General features: G+C 47.4%; 1 protein-coding gene and 1 long non-coding RNA gene across 7 annotated transcripts in view; both read left to right on the top strand.

Moving 5' to 3' along the window:
* The window catches only part of PDE10A (phosphodiesterase 10A), a 537273-nt gene that overhangs the window by 140554 nt on the left and 370065 nt on the right, over positions 1-26654 (top strand). The gene's annotated exons all lie outside the window — the stretch shown is intronic.
* LOC116665478 lies at positions 1790-26041 on the top strand. The gene is made up of 3 exons (XR_004322121.1): positions 1790-1801; positions 9524-9533; positions 25663-26041. It is a non-coding gene; the product is annotated as an uncharacterized LOC116665478 (long non-coding RNA).

Here is a 26654-nt window from a genome sequence, read left to right as displayed (position 1 = left end):
ACTGTGGGTTTGGACCGCGCTGCGCGGGTCTGAGACGCAGGCGCGGCTCTCGCTGTCACTCCTGCGTTTCTCCCGTTGGGATCGGCCTGGCGCGGGTGATCGTGGACGCGGTGATGGTGGCCGCGGTGCGACGTGCGCGCCCAGCCTGTCCCGTGCTTGCGGGACGCGTGGTCGGGGCGGGGACGCACGCAGTCCCTGCGCCCTCCCGGGCTGGGCCACCACCGGGACGGGGCGGAGGCGAGCGCGGTCCGCTGGGCCTCGGGCATGGCTTCGCGCGCATCTCTCACCCGCCGGTCGGGCCACCTCCTGGGCGGACCGACGGCCCGGAGGCAGGTGGCACCGCCCCGGGCCCGGACGCGCAGGCCCCGGGGCTGTGAGCAGGAGCCCGCGTCCCCTCCCAGCCCCCTCCCTATCTCCCTGCCGGGCTTCCTCCATCTCCCGGACCCCTGTGTTGCCTCTGTCTCCAATCCTTAGCACCGCCCCCACCTCGCCCGGTCACTTCTCTCAGCGTGGCCCCTCGGTGCCCCCCGACCAAGCGTCCCCCACGGCGGCTCGGGGTTCACTCAGCATGCGCCGGGGTGGGTTTCTCTGAGTTGAATGTCAGATGCGCCCTGCGACCTCGCGTCGCCCGGAGCCCGCAGGCCGGTGGGGCTGGCACACCTGGAGGGCGTCACAGGCGGTGTGTGGGGACCGGGAACGCCAGCCCTCCTGTGCCTGCGCGCAGTTCTGTGCCCAGCGCCTGGAGGTCTACAGTAGCGTGTTTTGTTTTGGAGGAAAACAAAGGGTGAGGACATTTTATCAGCTCAATGAATAAAGAAATCCAATTTGAAAACATGGGGAGGAAAACGAAATTTCCAAGGCTGACACAAAGGAAAACCGTTCTTTTGTGACTTTGTGACAATAGGGAGTTGGAACTTAGATGTGTAGGCTCATTTCTAAGAAGCCTGAGAATTCTCTTTCTTTTGCAACTGTATTTTGGTCAAAATGAGGTCTATAGTATTTTAGAATTTCTGAGGAGAAAAGGAGTTTCTTGATGTTAAGTTTTAAGGCCTGGTCCTCATGAGAACACTGTGACAGTTCTGTCACTTTGGGTTTGAGGTTTGACTTGGATCTCCAGGTCTGGAGGGCGAGTCTCCCCACTGAGGTGGGTGCAGAGGACCCCCACGCTCAGACTCCTGCAGGGTCCCCTGAAGAGCAGACACCAGCTTGGGGCTGCCCAAGCCCAGGGGCCAGGCCAGAGGAGCTGACCGAGGGCCCTGGGGTCAGCGGGTGGGAGACGAGGCGGACCCCTGGCCTTGCTGCACTCCCTGTGGGCCTCTGGCGCTGTCTGTGGCTCTTGACTGTGGCCCCGTAGACGGCCTGAGGAGCCCAGCTGGGGTCTTCTCCAGCCTTCCTGCAGGGGATGGGCGCCAAAGCCCCGGCTCCAGGCTCCCCTCCTCGAACATCAGGGAGCCACAGTGGGGCCGGGCTGCCCCCAGCTGGCCCAAGTCGGGCTGTGGCGGCCTCACAGCTTTCAGCCCCCTCCCCAAGTGTGGCCCTCAGATCGCTCATCTTTCTTGAGTCTCCAAGAACCACTCCACCCTGAGAAGCAACGCGAGCCTCTTAGTCACCACGGCTCTGTACCCTGGCTGGCTGTCCACGCCCGAGCTCAGCAGTGGTGAGGGACTCAGTTCGCACCCTGATGGGACATCCAGCTGGAGTGGGGTCACAGGTCTACCGGAGCTCGCGACTCCAGCAGACTGCACCTGGTTTCAGGTGACTAAGTGGGTGTTTGACACCTGCCAGTGCCCAGGCGTGTGCTGTGTGTCTACCGCTCCTTCACCCCAGGAGCCTCGGCTACTAGGGACAGTGGAACACGGCCCAGCTACCTGAGGTTCGTGGTCCTGAGATGCTGATGGGCAACCAGAGCTGCCCTAAGTCAGCCTCGAACTGGCCTGGCCTCCCGCTGGGGGAGAGCCTGGAACTCTCCGGAAGGAACGAGAGCAGGGAGTGGTTAAGGAGGCAGTGGAGGCCTCCTCTCGGATCCGGTCCCCTGCGTCCCGTCAGGACGGCGGGTTCCTCCATCAGGCCCACCTCCCTGCCTGCGTCGTCAGAAACTGGAGCAGAGGTGCGTCCGCTGCTGACTGGTTGGCTCCAGCCCCTGCCCGCGGGCTCTGAGGCCTGCTCTGGGAGCATGCGGGACTCCAGGGGACAGCTGTAGACACACCAGGCCAAGCCCCTGCTCTCCAAGCGAGGGCACACGTGGTGAAAATCAGAACAAGGAGGTACATAGTGTACCACCGATGCTAATCTGCACTGTGGCAAAACCAAGAGTGGGTTTAGTTTGTTACAGGAATGTGCACGTTGCTCATGGACACCTTCTCGATCCATCGACGTGCACCTGCGGGCGTTGTGCGACCAGCTCGGCACCGGGATGCTATTCCTTGTTCTTTGTACCAAGCGAAGGTGCAGCATAAACGGAGCTGCCCAGGTCTCTGTTTTTCCCTCTCGTTCACCGATCTCATTTCCAGGGGCCTGACAGACCAGCCCAGATATTTTGTTGTTCCAGGAGTGTCCACAGAGGGGCTAATGTAAAGAAGTGTCTACCTACTGCGGTAAGCAAATCTGTGATTCAGTAGATTTAGGCTGAGTAGTTTAAAACTAATGAATGCAACTGTTCAAAAATTCAATGGGTGAGAGTAAAGTGAATCAACTTTTTTTTTGCACGAAATAGAAGACTAGAGTGTCCTGAAGAAAAAAAAAATCAAGACATAAAGCTGCTGAAAACCTCCTTCCAGAAACATCACGATGGCCCAAGGACTTTGTGATGTTGGCATGGTGGGAACAGTCTCTGAGCCAGATTATCTGCAGATACAAAGAACAGTACATTCTTTGTTCAGAGGTGAGCATTGAGGTAGAGTGACTTGCCCAACGTCAGAATCACTCGGCTTTGGTAAATAAGATGAATAGGCCCTTGGAAGATCTGGACGAGAAGATTGTGTTGAGATAAACGTAGGTTGTAAGGAAAGTGCATTGTCAATTGTTGTATCTATGAATGATAGAACAACTAGGCAATTTTGCCCAAAGCAAATGCCTCAAATCCATAGAACCTCAATCAAAAGTTTATGGATAATTCGGTCAGGAGAGCTGATATTTTGAGTTTGATATTTTTCTTTTGCAAGCAATTTTTTTTCTCTTGGTTTTACCTTTACCAAACTTGTCACCCCCTAGGGAGAGACTTAGACCTTTTGGAAAATTGACTAGCTATCCAAAATTAAATTTTACCAAAAAGAATTAGTCATAGGCGAAGACGGCTACAATTTCCAAACACTCTGTTAGTGCTAGGCTCTCTCTCTGTCCTCTCATGATGTTGCCCACAGTCCTCTAAGGAAGCATTTGAGGCAATAGGAGATTGAACAACTTTCTAAGGATCCAAGGAACGTAAATAGCAGAAGCATGGGTTTAACCCAGAAATTTCTAAATTCAAAACCCATGGAACTTTTAAACAGCAAAAAATTTTAGGCAGCAGGAAAAAGGATCTCCGTCCATGAATTAGGACATCCTGGAATGTGAACGTGTCAGTTACGCATAAATAGCAACTCACTGAAGTCAGGCAGCTGACTCCTACCTTTATACTCTGTCAGAAAAAATTTATAGACAAGCTAGAACACGTTAGCATAATTTAAACTCATCTTCCACATTTAAATAATGCCATCTTCTATGTTCTTCTGCAGTATCATAATTATCAGTAATTAAAATGTTAAATGCTTCATCACTGAAGTGGTTTCCATTCTTTCTCTGGGCTGTCAAGATAATGATTTTTCACTTTTGTTCTGAAGGGGACAAAGGGAAGGAAAGGGCTTGTTGAGAAGAAGCAGGTAGGGAAATTGAAGGTGAGTGTGTACCTGTGAGAGGCTAATTTGGCATCGTCAAAGCCCCGTTAGCCTGGGTCAGGAATACGGCTCAGGGTCTGCGGTTAGAGCCTAAAGCTTCTGAGTCTAAAGTTAGTTGTTGCTGCTCTGTGTCCCTCCTTTCAAGTCTGGGAACTGATTGAACAGGTAGCAGCTGCTGCATCTTTTATTTGCTGAATAGCATTGGCTGTGAGCTACCACCTGCCCCAAACACCTGATCCCCGACTGTTCCTTTCCTTCTATCCACCAGCGATTTACATTTTGAAGGCAGAGAGAGGATGGGGAAATTTGTTATGAGGTTGGAAGGTAGATCACACCTCAATCTGTCTACATCCACAGCAGCACTCACTCCTTCACCAAGTGTTCGCTGGGCACCTACTATCTGCCACGTGCTCTTCTAGGTGTTTCCACCGAGCTGGTGACAGTTTGTACCATGCTTAGTTCTGCACTTACGATGTGTAAAACTGAGGTCCTGATTTATCTTTTTTGAGAACAGATTAGTAAGCCTGGCAGTAGCCTTCCTCAGGTTTTGAATTTTGTATTGGGTTTCTGCTTTGAATTTTAAATTTCTGTTTTGAAATTCTGTTTTGTTTCTGAGGGAAAGGAAGTGCCTGTCTTCATTCCAGGTATATGTCTGCCTCTCTGAACAGACTTACTGCAAATGCATTAAAAAGAAAAAAAAATCTTTCTTTGTAGTGGAGTGGTGGGCAAGTTGAGGTGAACAAGACGTTATTCTGGGTGGTTCACATATTCACTAGTTGGTAAAGTCTGCATGGGACATCAGATCTTTAAAAAAATAATTCCCAGTGCTACGTTTATTTATTCAAAATTTATTGACCATCTACTCTGTGCCTGGCACTTTGCAAACTGTTTCTTCTCTGCTGTCAGGTAACACCCAAGCCCTTCCTGAGGGGGCTTACAGTTAGGGGTGCAGATGGGGTGGGGGAGCAGGACAAGCAGAAAAGCAGCGCTGATCCAGGGAAGAATGTTGCAGGGGGCCTCCCTGGTACCATCTAGGTTACTAACTAAAGTTCAGCAGAATCAATGGAACCAGAAGTTCCTTTTCAATTTATCCCCCTGCAGTTTTGCTAGATGTGGTCAGATACTTGTGTTTCACATGAGGATGTTTATAATCACTTGGGGGCAGCTGGCTTTATTGTAGAAATTGATAATTTAATAAGCACACCCCCCCGAAGTTGGGTGAAAGTTTTAGGAATTACCGTGAGACGGAGATTATTTTCTGGGTGTTTATTTCTAACGTGTAGTTATAAATTAAATATTTTCTCTTCAACAGTAAAGTATTTTTCCCTCTGAAAAGACTGGTTCTAAGGTTCCATTCTGTACAAAATCCACTTATACAATATTTTCTTGAGCCACAAGACTTGAGCGTAATGCTGCCTGGGGGAATTAGATACTCTTAGCTACTTTTCAGTTGTCAAAAGCAGGAATAGATTTATCTGCCATATGCATTAAGTATTTGGTTTTAACTGGTTGAGTTGATTAGCACTTAATAAATAGCTTTTAGCCATTGTCAAGCAGTCTCTGAATAACATTGTGACAACCTAGTAAATGTCTCTGAAAGTATTTCAGCCTGTTATCCATCCAGCTATTCACTTAAAGAAGCTTCTCCTGAACCCCGCTATTGTGGTCCCTGAGGAGGTGGGAGGGGCCCTGTGAGAGCTTTGCCTGGATGGGCTCACGGCAGGGCGAGAAGCCCGAAGGGCAGAGCCAGCATAGTGAGAACATCAGGAAAGGTTTGGGTCAAATACTATGGAAACCAGAGGAGGAGCAACTGGACCTACCTGAAGGGTTCAGGACAACTGGGGTGGGGGCTGTGGCACCTGATGAGGCTTGGGGCACGAGTGGAGGACCACTCTTTGGAGGACTAAGGTGACTGCCGGTCATCTGCAGTCAGTTGGGACGTGCACAAGATGTAGGAATGTCTCCGAGAGGGACTGTGCAGCTGGCATTGTGGAGGACAGATGTGGATGATGGAAACCAGGGGCAGGAGAAGCACGGATGGGGCCACTGGTGAGAGCTTAGGGGTAGAAAAACTGAGACTGGCAACTGATGAAATGTGGACAGTGGGAAGAGGAGTCCAAAATCACAGCAGGGGGTGTGGTGGGGCGCACACAGGACGAAAGGGAGCACAGGTGGGGAGCAGGCTTAGAGAAGATGGACTTGCTTTTGGAAATGTTGACTTCGAGATACCTGCAGGACGTCACACAGCCAGTGGGAATGCAGGACTCAGGCTTAGCCGGAGGCTGCATAGACATGCTAGGAAAATGGACATATTTTTCAGCCACACATTAAGCTTCTTGTACAGCCTCTTGCATTTCATACATATTTATTTCTTTATTTCTTTTTCTTCCTTTATTTTATTTTATTTTATTTTACATTTTTTATTGAGTGATAGACATTTTACAATGTTGTGTCAAATTCTAGTGTAGAGCACAATTTTTCAGTTATACATGAACATATATATATTCATTGTCACTTTTTGGTTTTTTTGCTATGAGCTACCACAAGATCTTGTATATATTTCCCTTTGCTATGCAGTATAATCCTGTTTATCTATTCTGCATTTTAAAATCCCAGTCTGTCCCTTCCCATCCACCACCCCCCTGGCAACCACAAGTTTGTATTCTATGTCTATGAGTCTGTTTCTGTTTTGTTTTCTTTTTTTTAGATTCCTCATATGAGTGATCTCATATGGTATTTTTCTTCCTCTTTCTAGCTTACTTCACTTAGAATGACATTCTCCAGGAACATCTATGTTGCTGCAAATGGTGTTATGTTGTTGGTTTTTGCGGCTGAATAGTATTCCATCGTATAAATATACCACCTCTTCTTTATTCAGTCATCTGCTGATGGACATCCAGGCTGCCTCCATGTCCTGGATATTATAAATAGTGCTGCTATGAACATTGGGGTGCAGGTGTCATTTGAAGTAGGGTTCCTTCTGGATATATGCCCAGGAGCGGGATTCCTGGGTCATATGGTAAGTCTATTCCTAGTCTTTTGAGGAATCTCCGTACTGTTTTCCATAGTGGCTTTCCTTGCTTCCCTCTCCCACTCTTAACGATTTAGATGTCTTCTTTTACAATTTCGTGTTTGTTCTTTTTGTAATTCATGGCAGTTATCCCCTTTCCAGTTATGAGTTTCTCATTTTTGTAGCATCCTGCTTCTTTTCTGTTTAGAGTAGACCTGTCAGTATTTCTTTTAGCACGGGTTTAGTGTTGCTAAACTCTTTTAGTTCTCGGTTGTCTGTGAAGTTCTTTATCTCTCCTTCTATTCTAAAGGATAGCCTTGCTGGATAGAGTATCCTAGGCTGCATGTGTTTTTCATTGAGGACTTTGAATGTATCTTGCCACTCCCTTCTGGCCTGTAGTGTTTGTGAAGAGAAATCAGCTGAGAGCCTTATAGGGGTTCCCTTGTAACTCACTCTTTGTTTTCTCTTGCTGCCTTTAGGATCATTTCTTTATCCTTGACTCTGGCCGTCTTGATTATGATATGTCTTGGTGTGGGTCTGTTTGGGTTCTTCCTGTTTGGGACCCTCTGAGCCTTCTGTACTTGGATATCTGATTCCTTTAGGTCTGGGAAGTTTTCAGTCATGATTTCTTCAAATACCGTTTCAGTCCCCTTCGTTCTTTCTTCCCCTCTGGAACCCTATTATGCATAGGTTGGCGCGCTTTATATTATCCCATAGTTCCCTTATATTGTTTTTACTGTTTTTTATTTGTTTTTCACTCAGCTGTTCTGATTGGGTGCTTTCTGTTGTCTTGTCTTCTAGGTCACTTATTTGTTCCTCTGCATTAGCTAGCCTGCTTTGTACAGCCTTTAGGTCAGCTCTCATCTCAGCAAATGAGTTTACTGATTCTACTTGGTTCTTCTTTATAGTTTCTATTTCATTTTTGATTTTTTTTTTTTATCTCTAAACACTATTTCTTTTAGTTTCTTCAGTACTTTGATCACTCCTTTTTTGAAATCTTGATCTAGTAGGCCATCAGTGTCTATTTCCTTGATTGTGCTTTCAGGGGATTTCTCTTGATCTTTTAATTGGGAGTGGTTCCTCTGCTTCTTCATATTGCTCATATCTCTCTGGCACTGTGGCTTAAGGAGTATCATTTATCTAGTTTTCCTGGAGACGGTGTGCTCTTAATGATTTTATGAAGAGGTCTTTGTGTCTTCACCCTGTTTTGCGTACTCAGCTTGCTGTTTCCAGAGACCCTCTGTTGGTGCCCTTGTCTGTGCTGCTCCCAGTGCCTGTTGGCTAGCAGATCATGCCCTCTCCCAACACTGGGTCAGGTGCTGAGCTCTTACCCAGTGGGCGGGCAGGTCACTCCCCCTCCCGATGCCACAGTCAGATGCTGCACTCGGGCGAGCAGCAACATGGTCAGGTGCTGCGTTCCTGCCAGGATGGTGGGGGTCCGCCTGCCCTCTCCCAGTGCCGGTCGCTCCGCTGCTCTGTGCAGCTGCCCGCTCCACCTCTGGTCAGCGCTTTGAAGGCTTTCAGCTCAGGGAAGACCATGAAACGGCCCTGCCCCTGCTCTGTGCCAAATCTCAGCTCCTTGTTTGTCTTGGAGTTCTCAGATTTTTGGCGTCTTTTTCTTTCGAAGAGGGCGATGTTCTGTCGGAGTTCGGCAGGTGCTCTGGTTGGCTGAGTAGGTCCGTAGATGTGAGTTTTGGTGCATTTGTGGGAGATGGTGAGCTACAAGCATCCTTCTACTCTGCCATCTTGCTTCTCTCCATTTCATACATATTTAAATGACACTTTTAAACCTAGGAATAAAGAAACCATGAAAATTTTCAAGTGTGTAGTTTGATTTGAAACTCAGCATTGGCTAAACATAAATTAAATCAATTCAGCAGAGCTGAAGTGAAACCAGGAGTTCATCTTTTATCACTTGGAAAGAAGTTTCCAACATTTACTATAGATTGCTCCAAATAAATGATTGAGAACTTTTAGCAGCAATCTTTGGAAGTCCTTCAGATTTTGCTGCCCATTATTAAAAGAACAGGTTCATATAAAATATGCTCTGACTCTGAAATAATCATTTATAAGACAATGATTCTTGCTTTTAAATATTTGAATCTCATTCTCACATTTCCCACGGGCAAACTGATTGGATGAGACCGCTTCACACCTCTAATCTAAAGGCAAAGCACAGCTAACAGATTTGTACAGTTTTTCTTCATAAATTAGCTTATATTTTGCTTTTAGTATTTATTTATCCAGCCTTCCCCACGGGTTGAAAAATGCTTGCACTCAAAGACTTTAACTTTGATTCTCTTTACAAGTCCCCAAAGAGATGCATTTCATTCCATTGCTGTGATGTCCAAGGGACAGAAAGGAAACAAACGTAGGCAGCCAGACTTCCAAATGAGTAACATTGTTTTAAGTTTCTTTTACCCCTTCTCCTTCTTTGTTATTTCCCCCTTTTGTTTCTTACTTAGAGAGGAATCTGGAAGGATAGGTGGTTTTGTATGAGGAGATGGAATGAGAGTAGGGATGGGGCGGAAGTGACAGGTGAGTGAGCCAAATCCTTGAAAAGCTTGCAAATGAGTGACAGAGGGCAGCAGAGGCAGAGCCTTGTCCCTCCTCCAGCCAGTGATGGCTCCTTGCAGCTGAGCTTCCTGTCTGTGAAATGGGGTTGGGGATGTCCACCTCTCAGAGCAGGTATGAGAACTAAATGACATCAACGTGGGACCTGGCACGTGGTCGACAGCAGGGAGGCGCTCTCCTCACATGTGGACAGCTAGGGTCAGATGGCCTGGTTCTACTGTTCATCCTGCAAATGTCAGAATTCTAGGGTGACGTTTTAATTTCACATGTACAGTCTCATTTGCCTCAGATTCCCGTGAGATAAATAGCAGAGCAGATATTATTTTACAGATCAGGAAGCTGACGTTCAGAGTTGAGGCTATTTTTCTAAACTCAATGGCAAAGTCAAAACTTGAACCCAATTCTCTCTCCTATTTCCAAGTCCAGTATGCCTTGCTCTACTCTCTCCCAGTGCCTGGGGGATGGCAGGGACTGGGGAGGGCTCAGCTGAAGGACGAGTAGATCCTGAGTGCTTGGTTCGGCCTACACTTAATTACACTGCTGTGAGAAAGACACCCGTGGCCCCCAGACAGCACACTGCATGGCCACTGCTCGACCTGGCAGTTCCCCCATCTTCACTCTGACTGAACCTTCATATCCGGGATCGTCTCCAGCTTGTCACGTCCAGAGGTGGGCAGGGGGCTGGACTGGCTGTCCCCTAGTTGTCTCTTCTGGGAAATGTCCTCCCCCATCCCACTGCCTCTTCCTCACTGAGAAGCGTGAACCTCCCATTCCCGGTGCCTCAGTCCAGGGGTGAGCTCTTGACCCCAGGGGCCAGTGAATATCTTCCTGGGGTTTTTGTCCCCAGGATAACCTCTTCCGTGGCTGGGATAGTTAGGTCTGACCTTACAGCTGCTAGTTGCTCTGTATTCTTCTACGTGAAACACTCTAGTCTGCTGTGAGAAGGATGCAGCCGTCAAGCAGATCAAAGCCGAAGCAAGAGGCAGGGAAAGCATCTTGAGAGATGGATTTATTTATTTATTTTCTGAGTTCTGATTTCCAAGTATTTGCTCTTCCTGTAGCTTGGGCATTGAACTTTCCTTCTAGGATTCTTGTCTTCTTTTCTTTTCTTTTTTTCTGTGTCACGAGCTTAGGCTGTGTTCCTACCATTTGCATCCAGAACTATCTTCACTGTCCCAGCATCCCTCCTCCTCCTCCCCACACTGCCCTGCAGTTTCCTTCACCCATCACTCCCCTTAGGGACTTCCTTCTCATGAGCACTCTGCTTCCTACGCCCCACACCCAGCACATCTCCACCAGTAGGAAAGCTACAGTCCCACTTCCTCCGTGCATCCTTCCCCTGGGCTGTACGTCCCCCTCTCTCTACTTTCAGAGCGCCCACAGCGCTCTGTACCACAGTCTGGTGTTGGCTTATAGTCACAGCCTTGTCACTAGATTCTGTGCTGCTTGCAATTATTTGTCTTACATGTAGTTACTTAATAAAACCTTACATAGTGCCTAATGCTTGCCAGGCAGTGTTCTAAGAACTTTATAAGCATTATTTCACTTAACCCTCACAACATTCCTGTTGTACAGAGAAGAAAACAGAAGCAGAGCCCAAGTTCCCATGGCCAGAAAGTGAAAGTGATGAATTTCAAGCCCAAGCAGGCTGACTCTGGATCACACGCTGCTCCTCTCTCAGCAGCTGGAAGGCTTCAGAAGCCCAGTGACTGAATCGGCTCCTTTAATAAAACCCCCTGTGAGAACCAGAAGAGTGAAGATGTAATAAATGATCAGTTGAGGAATATTAAACTGAAGGCATCCTCATGTTTCTTTCTCAGGGGCTGGCTCTCCTTTGGGATCGGGAGGGTGGAACCCGGAGGGGTGAGGCAGGAAGAGGACTGTGGTGTGTAATGAGGCAACTTGGCTGAATAAGCTCAGGCCACAGATGGGGTGTCAGATGCCCCAGCTGAACCATCCTTCACACCCTGTGGACCAGAGCAGCCCCCCAGGTCCACTGTGAAAGGGAACAGAATGGGCTGGTAGAAATGACGACAGATATTTTAAGTACCATACGCCTAGCATTCTGTGATCAAAGGAAATAAAACTTGAAGTTGGAAAGCCAAATGCTGTCCTCAGAGAAGACCCGGCTTCGGTGACATCACACAGCCCGGACCTCAGCACTGTTTTTCATCTTTGCCCTTCTTTCTGGCACCCCTTTCCCACCCGTGCACGTCTGCTTCTCCACTCGAGTTCAACACTGTCACGACGCCCTCGACCCCAAGCTGGATGACTCAGGCCTCCTGATGTCCCCCTCCCGCCCGTCCCGCCCCCACCAGACACAACTGATCTTGTATTCTCTCCTCTCTGGGCACTTTTCCTACAGCAATGTCACTGATGAGTTCATTGGCTACTAAATTATTCTCCTTGACCTCTGCCAAGTGTGAGACCTAGGATTTTTGTAACAAGAGTTCCAACCCCAGCTAAAATGCCTGCCCCCTTAAGAATGAAGGCACCCTGACTCCCATGATTTGGGGCAGAACAGCAGGGAAGAGACTTTTTTTTGCTGTTGTCAAGTGATGGATTCCCTCAGCCACTGATATTTACAAGCACATTCAGTGTTCAAGGCGCTGGGCGCTGGGCACTGGAGGATGCAATGACGAGGAAGATTCATTCCTGGTTTATTTTATCTGTTTCTGCATGTAAACGTTGACCCCGACCGACCGCGTTTATTCTTTTGTTTGAACAGGCAACTGGAGATAAAATCATACGCATTTTTAAAACTCTGAATCTCCTTTCAGAATCATAGGTGCACACAGAGGGTTCATTTTCATATTATTTTCATTGTGTGATTCATTCTTCTTTCCGGTGCCAAGGATCCTCTGCAGAAGTAGCACGATGAGCCTCAGTATTTGATTTGTCAGTTGCCATGTTAATACTAGATTTACTGGGGCACAAGCAGGAACAGCACTGACAGCAAGCTAGCCTTGAACATACAACAGAGGAATTAAAGATCTTTGCATACTTTCTGTTTGTCACGGGCCAGCTTATTGGGGATTTTTTTTTTTTTTTTTTTTTTTTTTTTTTGGTTATAGCAAAAGAACACCAAACCGAGGAATGTGCCTATATGAACAGTTTTCTGGAAATTCTGGTGTTGATTTCTCCTGTACTGTATCCTTACATAAATGAGTTAGGACTTAAAATCATATTAAGTGAATCAGAATTTAAAGAATATGGAAATCATGGGGGAAATGGCTCTGAAATAATTTATCAAAAATAAATACGACTTGTTGTTTTTCTCCATTGGTGCAATAATTTAACTTTAGGATAAACTCTTTTCAAAAATGTATGAATCATCTTATAGGCTTTTATGTATTCTTTCATTTGACATTTGTAATAATCCTGCATGGAAGGCAAGGCTGGGGGCATTTCATCCTATTACACGGTCAGTGGAAGGACGTTTGCAGCTGCTAGGTGGCCTGAGAAGCCACGTAGCAGGAAATACAATGAGAACCAGGTAGCCTGACCACCTGTCTAGTGCTCTTTCTGAAACCAGATCAGATTCCTACTGCTACAGGCCCACAGTCCTATACCCAAAACCCCTCAGGGCCCCACATACTTCCAAACTGAGAACTTTCTAGATTTTTAAAAGGCAATAAATATACCATATATTTTTCATAACACCCTTGGCTCCTTTGTATGCATTCAGGTCAATCTGCTACATTCATGCACATCAGAGAGCATGTAGTCTTTACAGACTGGCTTCTTCCACTTAGCAATGTGCATCTGAGGCTCCTCCATGTCTCCTCATGATGAGAGAGCTCATTTCTTTTTAGTGCTGAGTAATATTCCTTTGTCTGGGTGTATCATAGTTTATTTATCCATTCACCTGCTGCAGGACATCTTGGTTGCTTCTGAGTTTTGGCAATTATGAATAAAGCTGCTATAAACATGAGCAGGTTTTTGTGTGAACACAAGTTTTCAACTCATCTGGGTAAATAGCAAGGAGTGTGACTACTGCATTGTTTAGTAAGTTTATTTTTCATTTTGTGGGAAACTGTCAAACTGTCTTCCAGAGTGGCTGTATCATTTTACATCCCGGCCAGCAGTGATTGAGTCCCTGTTGCTCCACATCCTCGCCAACATTTGGTGTTGACAGTGTTCTTGATTTTGGCCATTCTAATAGGTGTATAGTGACACGCTTATCAACTCATTGCATTAATTTGCATTTTCCTAATGATGTGTGATATTGATCATGTTTTCATATGCTCATTTTCAATCTGTTTATCTTCCCTGGTGAGTTGTCTGTTCAATTCTTTTGCCTCTTAAAAAATTGGATTATTTGTTTTCTTATTGTTGAGTGTTAAGTGTTCTTTGTATATTTTGGAAAAAGTCCTTCACCAGTTATATGTTTTGCAACTATCTCCTCCCAGTCTGTGGCTTATCTTCTCATTTTCTTGACAGTATCGTCCAGAGAGCAGAAGTTTTTAATTTTGTTGAAGTCTAGCTTATCAATTATTTCTTTCATGGACCGTGTCTTTGGTGTTGTATCTCAAAGTGAAAGTCTGCTAGGTTTTCTCCCATGTTATGTTCTATAATTTACCCTTAGGTCTGTGATCCATTTTGAGTTAGTTTTTGTGAAGGTTGGAAGGTCTCTGTCTAAGTTTATTTTTTATTTTTTGCACGTGAATTTTCAGGTGACTTAACCATGTATTGAAAAGAATGTTTTTGCTTTATTGTGCTGCCTTTACTTCTTTGTTGGAGACCAGTTGACTGTTTTCATGTGGGTCTATTTCTGGGCACTTTATTTTGTACCATTGGTCGATTTGTCTGTTATTTCACCAGTACCACACTGTCTTAATTATTTTAGTTTTATAGTAAGTCTTAAAGTCAGGAAGTGTCAGTTCTCCAAATTTGTTCTTCTTCAATATTATTTTGGGTCTTCGGCCTCTCTGTATGAATTTTAGAATCAGTTTGTTGACATCCACAAAAATAACTTGCTGGAATTTTGATTGGGATTGCATGAAATCTATAGATCGATTGACAGTATTGAATCTTCTTATTCATGAACATAGAATATCTATCCATTGATTTAGCTCTTCTCTGATTTCATTCATCACAGTTTTGTAGTTTTCCTCATGTGAATCTTGTACATACTTTGTCAGACACGCCTAAGTATTTCATGTGGGCGTCGTTTTAAAATTACATTTATATAGACCATCATTATGGCAAGCTGACTCTTTTAAAGCATCTAAGAATTAATCTTAGTAAAAACTTATTTAACTTCTCTCAGGTTCAATTTTTATTTTGCAAGACAAAAAATCATTGTACCCTCTTGGCAGGTTGTTATGTGGAGAGTAGAAATGAATACAAAGGATCTCAAAGTGATCAGTAAATCACACCATATGGCAGTCATATTTGGAGAAAATACATGGTTTCAAATGTTCCTCTTTTTAAAATTTTCAATCTCCAACTTGTACTTCACTGATCATTAATTATGATATTGTTACCTTCAACTTTATTAAAACAACCTGAAACTTTTGAAAAAGCCACTACGCGTGTTAAAAGTAGCTCAGCTGATTAACTACGATCTTGAACTCCAGAAACGGTGCGGAAAGAAAGTCAGTCTTCCTGTTTCACCTATGGTTGTAGGGCATCCATTTAGTGAAAGGACAAGAGGACACTTTTTTTTCCTTTCAGGACCTTCCGTGTTCTTTGCTTGACCACTAATCAATTTTGCTGAAGTTACTGAAAATATTTTTTCTTTAAAACACTGAACCTGAGCTTAGAAATGACAAATTTTGTCTGCATGATGTATTATCTTCTGAAAAAATACTTGTCTGCTACCTACTGCAGAGGTAATAAAATATCTAGATGGACAGAAAACAAGTCTGTGCCAGAAGATGGATTTATCCCTTTCCTGGTTCCCAGAAGAACTTGAGGTTGTTTATAATAAAAATATTGACTCATTAAGATCAAAGATCATCAGCTTAAGACAAAACTAAAAAATGAACAAATACATAGACATGGCAAAGGGAGCAGTTTGTCAAGACATTTCAATTCAGAACAGACTTGGCAGCTGAGCACACTCCGTCTGGAGCTCCAGCAGCCGGAGCAGAGAGCCAAGTGCAGGGGTCAGTGGGCTGCCAGCACCCTGCCGTTGTCAGTAGGCTGTCCTGTGAGAAGGCGGGACACAGGTTCTCGTCCTCAGGGAGTCAGACCCCAGCCTGACGCACACACCAGACCCAGACGGGGGGCCGTGACGGGAGGCCAAGGAGAGGGAGGCCACAGAGACGGGCCTGGGAGGTGAACCCAGAGGTTGGGAGGATTCAAGTGGGCCTGCTAGCACCCCGGTTCGTCCCGGTGCTGGCCGCGGACAGACGAGGGTTCTCACTGAGATTCTAGGTGAGCCAGCTTGTCCTGAATGGAGGTTAGTGATGGAGTGAAAGGCAGGGTTGAAAAGACAGTTTAGCGCAGTTGTCAGTGATCTTCGAATCCAGTCTAAGCAGCGTGGGCTGGAGCTTCTCGGTCATTCCGTGTTGCCTTTTTTTTTTTTAACCAGAAAAATGTTAAATAAAGAAAATTTCTTAAAAAGATTAATCCAGTAGCAGTTCCAAGGTGGTGCTAGGAAGGCACCTGAGCAGAAAGCCCGGCTCCCGTCCGGCGGAGGGAGGGGTGGCCTGCGAGAGGCGTTTCAGAGGAAAGAGAAGGCGGAGGGCGGGTGTGGGAGCAAGGCAGCCAGCAAGAGGAGGGCACACAGCGGGCCATCCTTCTGCCGAATGAGAGGAAGGGGGAGTTAGTGTTTTGAGGACGGGAAAGAGTTTTGTTTTAAAGAGACTGATATTGAAGGGATGGTGGTCAGTCGTCCAGCAGAACCCTAGAGGCAGAACGTAGCTGTGCAGGGCCGTGGACAGTGACGGATGGTGTATTTCAGGATTTATCAATGTGGAAATTATAGTTGGTCAATGACAGTTAAGCATTCCGAGGAAGTAAGTCTGGAGTGAATAAAACGGGGCAAACACAAGACTTCAGGGCATGCGTGTGACCAAGACCAGCAGGAGCAGATGCCTGTAAGGGAAGGGGGGCCTCATTCCCACGTCCCCCAGTAAAATACTCAACGAGTTATCTCACCTCAAGCTACTTAGTCAGATCCAAGTAGACTTGGGACATTTTGCTTGTACAAAGTTGCAAAAAGAAATGTCAGTGGACAGAATCTACGGGACAGTTAGATGCTGGTTCCGGAGCAAGTCCGCACTCTCCCTGCTAGTCTGTCACAGTTTGACATTTTCAAAGCAGATAGGTCCAGAGGGAATAATTCTAGCTCACTTCCCCTGAACCACCTGCCCTGCCAAGTCTGAGGCCAGAAAGTGTGAAGGGAGAAATCTTCATCCTTGAGGGGTGGGGTGGAGGGTGCTAGACACACCCTGGTCCAGAGAGGAGCCTTCCAAGAGCCACAGGGGAGGAGTCTGCCTGCCAAGCCATTTACATGGCCTGCAGACAACGTCCATCACGTCGCACAGAGTGAATTTATTTATCGTCCAGGAGAAAAAAATCAAGTCTGTTTTTGGGGGGAGGTATTTTTGTGCTTTTAGCTGACTTGGAGAACTCACTTCACAAGTTGCATCCCTCGCTCTTCACATGGGGTCCCCTGCTTCCCGCCTGCACCCCGTTTCAGGGCTGACCCGGCATGCACGCTCTTGTGCTTTTCACCTGCCGGCAGAGCCCTGCAGGAACCAAGCAGTTCAGCCTTGTTTCCTTCAGATGTTAGAAAGCGGACCCAGGGCATCATGTTTCATTTGTTAGGTTTGTCTATTAAGCACCAACAGGAGCCAGATGTGGCGATGGGTCTGCGTGTGCCAGCTGGGAACTCCTGAGTGCGTGCCGGTCAGTGGGGAGTGTGTGATGGCACTGTCCTCGCGGCGTGAGTGGCAGGAGCACTGCGGGGAGGTGCGTGCCGGCCCTGGAAGTGCAGGCAATGGGCTGCGGGGCTTGGCGGGGCCCTGCAGCAGCTCAGAGCTCAGGGCCTGGGCTGTGGGGCGTGTAGGAGCCGGAGAGGGTCAGAGACCAGTGAAGGAGGAGCCTTGTTTCCTAAACCCGGCAGGTGTACCTGACCGTGGAAGGTCCGGGAATTACCAAAGGGGGATAAGCAGGAGAACAGCAGGCTGGGAGCTGACTGGATGAGGCGGGACAAGGGCACAGCGGAGGCCGTGGCTGCCCGTCAGCCTCGCAGGCGGAGCACGAAGAGCCCACCCTCACTGACGTTTCAGCTTCTGTCCCGGGAAGGACAGAGCTTCGTTTTCCTACGGAAGGCTGATGGCTCCGAGCACACGGCTTTCTGCTGCGTGAGCTGTGACACTCACGTTTTAGTCCTGCAGCCAACAATGCTTAGGGTGGAATCATTTGTCTCAAAAGTCTGCAGTGTGCTCAAACGGAGGGTGATTTGCTGACGGGAGTTATTTACCTCCTTACCTGCGCCCAGTGTTGGCAAACTGTTTGATGTCAAATGCTCTAACTGTATTTCATGTCCACGTTGCCAGCGTTATGTCAAAGAACATTAGCGAGCGGTGATGTCTTCCACTTCACATGAAAGAAAATTGCAGCCTGTCATTTAATGCACAGCCTTCATCATTTTAAATGGAGACGAGTGCTTTCAACTCAACTGGATTCAAAGCATACTTTCCATGTTGACCCATGCAAAGGCCGTGGTATAAATCAACTGCCTGAAGTGATGGCTTCATGCTTTGATCACCCCAGGCAAGTAAATATGAAAGGGGTGTGTGTTTTGCCAGGAAATCTGAGTACCTGTATTTATCCAGATTTGTACGTAGTAACACTCTGCGAACAATGTTAAGCTATGGGAAGCGACGCGAATGCTTCCCGCGTGACACTGAAGCGGGCAGCACGGGGCAGGCGCGGCGTGGCCCCCGGCCCAGCTCGAGAGGCTTCACAAACAGCTTTCAAAATATGAACCATTTTCTTTACGTCGTGGCCTTCGTGCTCTCTCAGTCCTGCGGAAAGTCTCAGCTCTCGGCACACAGGGCACTGGAGTCAGCGCCAGGGAAGAATGGGAACATAGCTTTCCAGACGCATATGGAAACCGAACTCCAAAAACATTCCAGATCGGGCCAAACTGAAAACGTGAGCATCACCGACTTCCACTGCCTGAGGGGGGCACCTCCTGCGCAGTGCACCCTCCGCCCCATCCAGCGATGCAGTCGCTTTTGTTTCTTCCACTTGCACCTGAATTTCTAAGAGGACTTTGGGGAGTAAAACCATGTTCTTTTCAAAATTTTTAAAGCTCCAAATAACTGGAGGTTGACGTTGAACTTGCCCTTTTCTTCTTTCCAATTTATGGTCAATGTTTCCATGACCACAGCACTCACTTGACCTCATGCCATCCTGGCCCCCAGCCTTCCTCAAGCCTTGGCCCCGAGTGCCCTCTCCAAACCTCCCTTTCTCCCGTCCCTTGGATCTGCTATTGTCACTACTTTCCTGCCAAGAGAACAGGTTGGAATCCAGGCCTGCTGGGCTGTGGGTGTGGCAGAAAGGCTGCTGATGGAGTGAAATAAGGAGTGACGTGTGGAACAGGAGTGTGTGCAGGACACGTTAGCTTTGTGCAAATGGAGAGGCTTGGCGAGAGACAGCAAGTGATTTTCTCTGCTTTCTAAGTGAAAAGCCCAACAAATGAATCAGCCTCCTGTGCCCTCGGCACGCGTCCTGCTAATATCAACAAGGACCATAGGCGGGGACACCCACCTCTGCGTGTTCAACTTACTCGTACTGTGGATGTTGTTTTCTTTTTGAGAGAATCAAATGCACACGTTAAAAAAAGTGAATAGCCAGCCCAAGGACTGTCTTCCCAGTTCCTCACCTCCAGTTTTCTCTTACATTTGGCCAGCCATGCCACTCTGTGTGGTGAAGAGACTGGGAACTTGCAAAGTATATTGGAAAATGGGCCTTACCATGGTATATGGTGCACCATGCAGGCATACTTACTGAGTGCAAAGAAATAAGATTATAAGGAGACAATCTGAGCAATTCAATGATAAGGATGCCTGTCGTTTTATAATCAACATGCCTTTTGAATTTACTGAATAAAACCGAGCATCTAAAGCAGCTGATTCTGTTTCAGAAGGTGCCTCGCCGTCAGCGTAGGAGGTCCTAGCAGGCTGCGGCTCACGGTGTTTAAGGGAAGGCCTTGGGGGCAGGAAGCGCCACTGAGGAGAGTCCTGTGGTCTCACTGCGCCACACGCCACGCCCATCGAGTGGCTGAGGAAGCATCAAGAGCAGAGTCTGGGCTGTGTCGGGAAGCCCCTGGAGGGGTCCGTCTCCCGAGGGAGGCGAGTCTGCAAACAGGAAAGGAACATAGGATCAGTGAGGACCCGTGTTCCAGAAAGACCTGGAGTGGTCGGGGTGGCAGAGCGTGGAAGAGGTCAGGATGAGTGGGTACTGGGTGCTGAGACCCTCGGTCACCTGCAGCGCGGACAGGAAGGGCGGGCCCTTGGACACGGGCGCTCCATTATTATCAAGTGACACCCAGGTCCTTTGCGGGAGTCCCTCGTCGCCGGTGGGTTTGTCACAGTTGCGCACCAGGAACTCCTTACACAAGAGAGCGCAACACCCCCTGCTCCCAGCTCCAGTAGACGCGTGAGTACGTCTGTGAGGCGGTTTAAACCTTGCCTGTTTATACTCTGGTGCTGGAATACACAGATGGAAGGCAAGCCCAGAAAAAGACGTTCTTATCCATTTGATCCTCTTTTAAAAGGCCAAGCAGTTACACAATCATTTTGACAAGCCTTTAACCCTTTAACAGGGGAGAAGGAAAATGCTAAGGACGTTAAATTTCAGTCCAACAGTGGCTGAGTCAAATGCAGCCTAGCATGCGATGTGGGGGGCGGGGATCAGCCTCCATAGAAAGCTTACTTCCTGGGGTCAGTTTTCACCACTGAAAAATCTGTTTTATTTTGGAAATAGGTGCCTCTGGAAATGCAATTTGCTTTTCAAAAAATACCCTTGGTGCTATTTTTATTATTTTTCTCTGACACATTATTTTTTGTGATCCTCTATGCTTAGTGGCCTGGGTTTTGCCGACCGTGGAGCATGGCAAGAAGTAACCACACACCCCCCCCGGAGGGTGGGGGGTGAAGGATGGCCATCTGTAGAGGATGCGTGAAATCTGTCATCTGGTGGAAATCAACTAATTAATTAGGCCCATGATGACATGTATATCCTAAAATGGGAAGTGTTTATTTTAGTGATGTTTACTAACCACTGAAGAGATTTGAAGACCCGAAAAATTCCTAAAATTTATTTCCAGATCAAAAGAATGAACATAAATATGCTGACCGATTTTCCAAGTTTAATAGACATGGTTCCCAAATCCAGGGGCACTGGATGAGAGGGGTCACTAGGCCCCTGGATGACTGTGGACGTGCTGACATCAGCACATGCTAACCCCCAACCCATGAGTATGTAGTGAAGGGTGACCCCGGAGACTAAGCTTGAAAACAGCAACAGGAGAGCCCGTGTGGGCATCCAGAAGAGAGGATCCCTGGGGACAAGGACCACAGCTGTCCTTACACACTACTGCCCCCTTTCTGGCCCTGTGACCCTAAGAAGGGACCCAGACCCCCTCGGGAGGCACCTGGACAGCAGGAAGGGTCGACTGGCTCATCCTTTCGCAGATCTTTAGATGTGTTAGCACAATGTTCCCAACAGATGAACAAATGAAATGACCAAAAAAGGGACAAGGCTTCCACGCTGGACATACTCAAGCCATGGATGCCTTGCCCTGGAGACAGAACAAGCTAAATGAGGTAGAAGCAACATTTGAAAGCAACCCAGGCTCTCAGAGGTGGACCACGGGTTTTCTTTTCATTACCTCTCGGCATCCAGGAAGTAGGCTGACACCTCTTAAGATGGAAGCAGTGTCATTCATCTCTCAGATGGTAAACATATGGGACCAATGGTTGCATGCATTCCAGAGAAGTCCAACAAGGGTGGGTATGTGAGATTTCCTGTGTTTAATGGACTCTTGGAAAGTGTGGAAAGTGTGGTCCATTTTTGTCAGGCTGTCAACCACAGACTGCCTTGGGGCTGGAGGGAGCAGAGGCACAGCTAGCACTGTGGATCATAAGAGGTGTTAAATTCCATAGTGAACACTGGAAATATGCTGTTTTTTCAATTGAGATATAGGTTATTTACAATGTTGTGTTAGTTTTAGGTGTACAGCATAGTGATTCAAGTATACATATATATATTCCTTTTCATTTTTTCACTATACACCATTACAAGGTATCAAACATGGTTCCTTGTACTGTACAGTAGGACCTTGTTGTTTATCTGTTTTATATGTAATACTATCTGCAAATCCTGAACTCCTGAGCTAGCCATTCCCACGCCATCTCCCCCTGGTAACCGTAAGTTTGTTTTCTATGTCTGTGAGTCTGTCTCTGTTTTGTAAGTAAGTTCATTGGTGTCGGCTTTTTTTTAAGATTCCACACATAATTAATATTATATGGTATTTTTCTTTCTCTCTCTGACTTACTTCACTTAGTATGACAATCTCCAGATCCATCCATGCTGCTGCAAATGACATTATTTTATTCTTTTTTGTGTCTGAGTAGTTAGAAATACGCTTTTTCATTGGTCTCTTTTAAGAAGCCTAAGCTGTACAAGACTATTATCTTTCTTTGGATGAGGGACTAGGCCAAGAGAGATTAAATCGCGTGAGTAGCATGTGCAGGGCTCAGGACCTGGGGCCAGGGTTCCCGCCCAGCGTGCTGGCTAGGAGCCCCAGCGCCTCCACCGTACAGTCCCTGTGGAGACCCAGGCCCCAGCTCCTCACTGCCTGGATGCCACTTCACAGACCCTACCATTTAAGTAGATTCTGTAAACAATTAAGTTTAAGCGCATTCCAGAAAGGACAAAATTAACTTTGCCAAATAATACCTAACTGGATAGGAAGAATATAAAGATGCATTGTTCACTTGCCCTGAGAGTTCACGTCAAGGAACTAAGGTCTAGAGGAGAGATCCAGAAAGTGATGCCTCTGGTGCAGTTTCCATTTCAGGCCATTTAAGGCCCCTTCTCTCCTGCCACCTTAAAACACATTTCCATATACTTGTAAATAGAATTAAGGAGATTCAGAGCTGGAGGATGGTTGGTGCCAGGACCGCTGAGGAAGCACAGGGTTTGGAAAAGCGGAGTGAACCTCGGAAGGGAGGGAGACCCAGAGGAAAGGGCTCCTGCTGTGGGGTGGTCCTTGGGGGGTGGGGGAGTGTCCCTGTCACCCCCTGCTGAGGGCTTTCCCACTTTCTAACATTCATTTACTTTAATTTGTCCTTTGTCCCTGTCACCTCGCCACCGCCCTCCGGCGCCCACGGGGAGCGGCAGTGATTCTGCCGAAGCTCCGAAGTGTGGTCTGGAGGAGAGAACCGCGGGGAGGGTGGCTCTGGCTGGGTCTCACCCCCTGGACCCCAGCATCTGGCAAAGGTGGCCCAGGCCCTCACAGCCGCTGCGCTTCCCTTAGGAACTTTCTCCCTCAGGACAACCGGGTCTTCTTTGCTCTGGGTGCACTGGAGGTGCTCTGCTCTTCAGCGCGCCCTCCCGCTTTAACAGGCAGGACAGGGTGTCTGCATCTGGCTTGCCCTCAGCTCTCCATGTAGTGCAGGAGCCTGCAAGCGGCTGCACACCCCGCCCTCGCCCATTGCGTGGAGCCTGAGTGTCCACCTAAGGCCTCCTCTCAACTCTCATCCAACACCCCTCTAAAGAGTGCCCAGCAGTGCACCCGGCTTCCTCCTCCCCACCCTTCCGCCCCTCACTAGGCGTCCCATCTGCCAGCACCCCCGCCCCACGCCCCCATCTGCGCGCCCCAAGCTGTCAACAGCTTCTTGGCTTTTCAGAGGAAATCGACCTTGACCACGTTGCCAGCGACCCCGTCTTCCTTGGCAAGCTTTCTGTGCTGGGCTCCCTCATTGGATTCCTCTTCTAATGGGCAGATCACCCCCCACCGCCACCCCACTCAGTGTTTGATAAAACGGCATGAACATTCCTGTTTTCTTTGTCAGCTCGGGGACCAAAAAATGAAACAAAACAGAACAGCTGAAAGCAAATGAATAATTGAAAGTGGAAAAATTATAATATCAGGATGGAATTTGAAGCACATTCCTGCAGCAGCTGTCAACATTTTAACGTGGATTTAGACGAAAATATTACAATTTGAGGACCTTTGAATACACAGTGAGTCATTGTTTTGATAAAATATTTCCCATTAAAGCTTTCCTAACAATCTGCCCCATCAGCCTACCCTCCAAACACACCTAGTTCCTGATTTCTTAGTATTTAACTTTTTAAACCAATGTTTTTACTCATAAACCACCCACCTCGAGTACCACAATTGGGCACCTGTGGGAGAGGCCACCTTATTCAAGACCCTAAGGAATGCCAAAACCAGAAATAACTGTCTTTTAGACAAGCTTTCATTTTTATCGTTAACGGGGGAAACCGTGAAAAGCTCAAACCTTCAGCCCTAGAGACATTTGTCCCCATAGTTCTATAACAAAGTACACACCAAGAATTAACTAGTGGAAATATAGTGTTGCTTTGGCTTGAAAATGAGTTTACACTTGTACTTGCATCTTTTTATATCAGGACAATTACTATGTCCTAGTAATTTAGTGATTTCTTTATATCAAAACGAAATACTGCTTTAAAGTTCCTTAGCCAAGTCGTAGTGAAACAAGGAATGTAAAAGGAGGGGAGGGGGATGGTTCTGAAATGCTGTCATGCCAGCGATGCTGACGCACACAGGGCTCCACTGCAGCCCCTGCGAGAGGAAGGTCTCTGCAGAGGACCTGCCGGGTTTAGGGACTCCAGGGAACAGTCCAGGAGGCCCTGCCGATACAGAGATCAAAGCAGAGCAGCTAACTGTGAAAAATTAATGCCTTTGTAGGAGCCTCCGACCTGGTGTGGTAGCTGCAGTTCCAGACCAGGACCCTAGACACAGAGACTAATCCCAGATTTGTCCCGATGGTATGTCCGCTTCTCAGAGGCCAGTTGCCTCATTATTAGCATCAGAGCAGGGGTGACTCCTCTGTGTCCACTCTGGCTGGATGCTGCTTTACAACTGGATTTAAAATAGTGATGCAGTCTACAGGTGTGGAGAACCGTCATGACCAGCATGGACCACTAACTGACACTGACCGCGGACTAGTCCTTTCACTTCCCTGAATCACATTAAGCTGCCAGCACGGTATGTAGACCATAAACCCCAACCTTGAAGTGGCAGGGGGGACTGAAGTCCGTGGGTCACGCAGCACTGCACTGGGTTCTGGGAAAGGCTCTGAGGCTTTGCTGGGCACGCTGCATGGGGCTTCCTTTGCAGTCAGAGGGGCTTCTGCTCCTCCAGAATCCCACGGGCAGCGTGGCTGCTTCCTGTAGATGTGCCCAGTCTTTGGCCTCCTGCCTGTCTGTGTCCACTTCCCATGGCAGTTTCCAACCCACAGGGTGCAATTTCCCAGTTTCCTTACACCTTTACAGGCAGGCGGTTCCCAGTCTCCTGTGTGACATAATACAGCCCATTATGAGAAGATGGAGCCTGGCTCATGCCACTCTCAGCCCCTGACAAATACCAGAAAAGACAATCGAAGCGCTCTCCCCTCCTGCTCTCGTTCAGGGCTCCCAGAATGACACTGTCCTGCTTGGGGAATCGCGTGAGCAAGTTGCTTTTAAAAACACTCCTTAGCCTAGTTTTACGGAACTGTTAATCCTGGATTCCGAGCACAGCTGCTCATAAAGAAAGCCCCAGGGATCTCACTCTCAGACAAGGAGCGACTGAAATCTACTCCGGGGAAAGGTGAATTCCAGGCCCTCTGCCGTGTGTCTTTAATACGCTTTCATGAGAAGGAACAGGAGGAGCCCGACAGAGCCCGGGGAGCTGCTGTCATGCCAACCAGGTGACCTGGTTAAGGACGTGAAGCACGGGCTGCAGTCCAGGAACAAACAGCGATGCTTCGGAAGGCCCACCCCTGTCGGGTTCAGTGCCAATGTTCCCAAGAGCACGGAACTGTTCAGTAAGGACAGTAATACCTGTGAGGAGGGCAGGAGGCGTCGGGCTTCGGCTGGTGCTAATCTCGTCTGACACAGGTCTAAAAAGAAAATCATCATCAATTTCTTGATGATGGCTAAAGATTAAATGGAAAATCTAGTTAAGACTGTGGGGGAAAGGTAAAGTCTGGTGTGAACACTGCACACAGATGCTCTGTATGTGCTTACTGGATGGAGGAACTAATTAACAGAGGGGTGAAACACTGCTCTGTGGACTGAGACGCAATAACGTCCAGGTAACAGACAATCCAAAGCAGGAAACGCTTTTCCCACGTCTTCTAGGGAAGTTCCTCCCCAGTGGAAGAACAAAACTGTTATTTGCCTTTTTGGTGAAAAGGGGAAAATGAAATGAAATAAGCTGTCTCCAAGAAGCAGACAAAAATTTTGCCCTTAAAAACGTATTTTAAAAGTTTTAAAAAGGAGTGTTTACCTCGAACCTCTGCTCTACGCAGATTAGAAATCCTACCCAGGTAGTCATTCATTTCGTAGGATTTGAAACCACCGCCAAAACAAAGAACCAAAAGGCCCCGGCAGCCGGCAGGAGGCAGGGGTGACAGACCTGCCCTCTTTCTCTGGTTTTCTGTTCCCGGCAGCTTTGCTCTCACAGATCTGCATCCACTGCAGAAGCCAGATCTGAACTCTGAGTCGGAGACGGGCTTTGTGGGCTGCCAAAGGATTCTAGCTTTGGGTTTTTTTTTGGGGGGGGGGGGCAAAATTTAAATTGGAATGGTTAATGTCCTTATGGAGTCTGCTGTCACTAGTTTTTATTATTAATATTTATAGCCTCACTGAAATTCATTAAGCACCTCTGAACATGCTACTGGAGTAAATTTAACTTGAACGATCATTATCAACATTTTAATGATATTATATTTCCATGTGAAGATTTTCAACTCTTCCCATGAATTATGCAGCTTCACAGTTGGTGGCGATTCCAGGTTCTTTTCTCCCAACCACAGACCTCTCCTTAGTCCCCACTTAGAGAGATGGCTACTATTTTGAGACTTTGGACAATGGTGTGGGTTCTGCAAAAACATGAGTGGATTCTATCTTCTTGTGAGGTCCGGAAGGGGCCGCAGTGGCCGTTCTGACACACACGGGACAGGATGCCT

Source organism: Camelus ferus, chromosome 8, assembly GCF_009834535.1.
Source record: "Camelus ferus isolate YT-003-E chromosome 8, BCGSAC_Cfer_1.0, whole genome shotgun sequence".
Taxonomy (NCBI): domain Eukaryota; kingdom Metazoa; phylum Chordata; class Mammalia; order Artiodactyla; family Camelidae; genus Camelus; species Camelus ferus.
This window is presented reverse-complemented; position numbering and strand designations above follow the sequence as displayed.